This window comes from Mus pahari, chromosome 4 (genome assembly GCF_900095145.1).
Source record: "Mus pahari chromosome 4, PAHARI_EIJ_v1.1, whole genome shotgun sequence".
NCBI classification, from domain to species: domain Eukaryota; kingdom Metazoa; phylum Chordata; class Mammalia; order Rodentia; family Muridae; genus Mus; species Mus pahari.
In genome coordinates this window covers 109,827,444-109,830,995 of record NC_034593.1, presented here as the reverse complement: position 1 = coordinate 109,830,995, position 3,552 = coordinate 109,827,444, and positions in this window count along the sequence as shown.

The following is a 3,552-nucleotide window of genomic DNA, read 5'->3' as shown; positions in this document are numbered from 1 at the left end:
CCCCCCCCCCCGCCCGCCCCTGCTCCCCTACCCACCCACTCCCACTACTTGATAGCCGTTTCTTGAGTGTGGGATCCCGGGAAGAGAAAAGCAGATGTCTCCCGCCCTGACCCGTGTGGAGTTGTCTTCCATTCTTTATGACTCTTGCTTGGAGAGAGGCTGTCTATTTTATTAATGGCAGCACGTCATGATAAAGAAAAGTCTTGTCTTTTCTTATCACTGTAATACAGCTCACTGTAAATTAAAAATATGAAATATATAAGTGTTTCTCGGTATTGCTGGCCTTATAGAAACAATCCCAACGGTGGGTGAAAGTTTACACTTCCCACTTTTGCAAAGGCAAAACGAAGGACCAGCCTGTAATCTGTCTATCTGGGATCACTCTGTATTGGCGTCTGCCCTTCGGGACCTGGAGATATTTTTGGTAGATAGTTTGTAACCTCAGGGCAAGCTGACTGTAAACAGGGAGTAAAACTCTGGCCATAAGTCTGAGGAACGCTTTCTTCTTCTTGCTTGGGTAATTTATCCCCATGAAAAGACACCAAAGATATTTACAGTGGGGATCGTTCTAGAACATCCAGATACATGGCTACCAGATCTACGTAAGCCCCATACTAAGCAATCAATAGATGCTTGCTGAATGAGCTTTTGTGAGCTCAGCCTATATTCAGAAAATTCAAGACAGCCCTGCCATTCGGATGGCCTTCATGGGTTTCGGCTGACCGTAGCCTTCTCTTTTTATACACAGTGAAGTGGGAGACAGCTAAGACTTTCCTGGCTGGATCTATTTTTCCCTTTCCTTTCTGTCATTTCAGTTCCTGCTCGCATGTCTGCAGTGCAGTAATCCAAGGCCCCGAGACTGCATGGAAACCTTTGGCTGTAGGACAGGCTACACGGGGTGTATTAATAAGGCATGTCAATCCAGACTGCACTCAGGAGCCTTCAGAAGATCTACATGATGGGTCTCCAGGATGGATGGTATTAAGGACTTTCTGAAAATGCTTCCTGCTTCCACCCCACCCTACCCCAAAGAAGGTAAGAGTTTAACAAAGGCTATGAAGAAATGTATTTAAGCTAATAAAGCCTTTTAGTGAGTGTTTATTGTGTGTGACTACGCGCTTCCTGTCTATTAACTCTCTCATCTTCAACAAAACAACCCTATAAAGAAGTTCAAGCCATAACCCCCACCTTCCAAATGAAACAATCAAGGCAGGGGAGCAGCTCGGTAGCTTGGCAAGACAGTGTTTAAAGCCCAGCCAGTCTGGCACCAGGGCACAGATGTTCAGCCACTCGATCACTGTCTCTGGATTGAAGAGGACTTGATCACGTCTGGCTCCTAGGGTGTCAGGTTGGGTTGGTTGAGTTTGTCTCCTGAATCTCCAAGAACTGAACAAAGGGTATCTAAAATGTTGAAAATAATGTCTTCAAAACCTTGTAGGCTTTGTTCTTACTAAATTTATCATGCATTGTTCATTCTTTTCCAAATCGAACTGTTTATATAGCAACATGTCATCACCCAGCCGGAACACGAAGGTGGGAAGAACACTTCCATCTGGCAGTGCTTCCAATAATACTACCCCCCCCCCCACACACACACACTGTTATCCCCCCACTATAACCCTCCCTTACTCCCAGGCTAGAGGTAAGTCTTGGGTGTCACCATTCAGGGTCCATCCAACACATTTTTTTTGTTTTGTTTTGTTTTGCTTTTGAGACGGGGGTCTGTCTTGACCTGGGGTTCACCAATTAATCTGTGCTGGGTGGTAGTAAGCCCCAGGGTCTGAGTTGTTGCTTCAGCCTTCCATTGAGCTTTGTATTCACACACACTCTCTGTAGGTGGGAGTTTCAGTCTCATTCTTATTACTACCAGCCATGGGTTTTGTACAGATGTCCTAACTTTTCTGAGTTTAGTTTTCTTACACAAGAAATGGGGGTAGTGACAGCCCACATCCTGAATTGCTCCACTGCAGGAGTTCCAGTCCACTGGACTGGGGACTGCCTGGAAGGACTGGGCTTGCAGAAGCCAGGCTGCTTTTATAGGTAGCCCAGGAAGTCCCTGAACCTCACCCAAATCTGCTTCCTCCAGTGTATTCAGTGTTGAGGTTTAGTTTGTTGTTATGTATAGTAATGTGGTAAATTCTGTATCCCAAGGCCTAGTTATCATGCATACCAGTTTTTGTTGTGCAAACCTTGCTCCTTAACTGAAAACTATTGGTTAAATAAAAATGGCTACAGCCAATGACTGGAGGGGACAGAAGTGGGCAGGTTTTCAGTTACCTGGTTGGGGGGGGGGGTCTCAGGAAGAGAGGAGAGAGGAAGGGTACCAGAGGGAGAAGGAAGCTGCCATTAGAGGAGATGGACCATGAGCACATGGCTAAGAGAAAGTATTTGGGGTACACCACTGGGAAGTAGCCAGTTCAGCAGTTAGGAAAGTGGATTAAGGGTTATGCCCCAGTAATTGTCAAAGCCAAGCAGAATAACTATATTCTGAGTCTCATTCATTCGTAAGCTAAACCATGATACGTTTAGATTGGTCCAACTATAATTAAGTTGTAGGTTATCAGTCAGAAGTCCTATTTTAATCAGCTTTTTGGTCTCTGTTCTTCCATTGCTAGGCACACAGACAGAAAAAAGAAATATAATTGGGTTTTTCCACAAATAAGATGAGGTCATTTTTCTTCTGAATTCCACTGATTGGCATCCAGTCATCTGCATGGAGACAATGTGCATCAGACAAAACTGGGTGTGGCGTTTCCTTTAAAATTAGAATTATGGTCAGGCAAGATGGCTCATCCATCATCAGGCCAGAGGACCTGAGTTCAATCCCTGGGACCTGCATGACGGAAGAAAATAACTGCATCCTATGTGTTGTTCTCTGACCTCTGTATGTGTACAATGGCATGCATACCTGCATGCATATGCACATACAATTAAATGGCTATGATAAAATTTAATAAATTTGAATTAAACAAAAAAATCAGATGGAAAAAACAAAACAAAACAACCAGATGATTGTCTGACCAAAGGAGGAAATGCTAGACTCCTTCATGTTCCTAGTTATTTTTCTTCTACAAGGTAAGTATAACTTTAAATCAGTAGTCCTCAAATGTGGGTTATAATCTCTTTGAGGGTTTTATATCAGACAACCTGCTTATCATTTATATTATGAATTGTAACAAGCAAAATTACAGTTATGAAGTAGCAACGGAAATAATTTTATGGTTAGAGTTCCACAACATGAGGAACTGTATTAAAGGGTCTCAGCATTAGGAAGGTTGAGAACCACTGCTTTAAATGAAGAAAATGACTTAATGAAATCATTTTTAAAAATAGTCTCTGGGGGTTGGAGAGATGGCTCCGTGGTTAAGAGCACTTGCTGTTCTTACAGAGCAGGTGAGTTGTCTTCTGGCAACCACCTGCCACACATCTGTCACTCACAGGAAGTCTGACACTCTCTTTGAGTTCCAAGGACACCAGGCAAGTAAATGCAGGCGAATATTCATACATGCAAAATAAAACCAATCTAATTTCTTTCTCTTTTTTTTTGTTTTT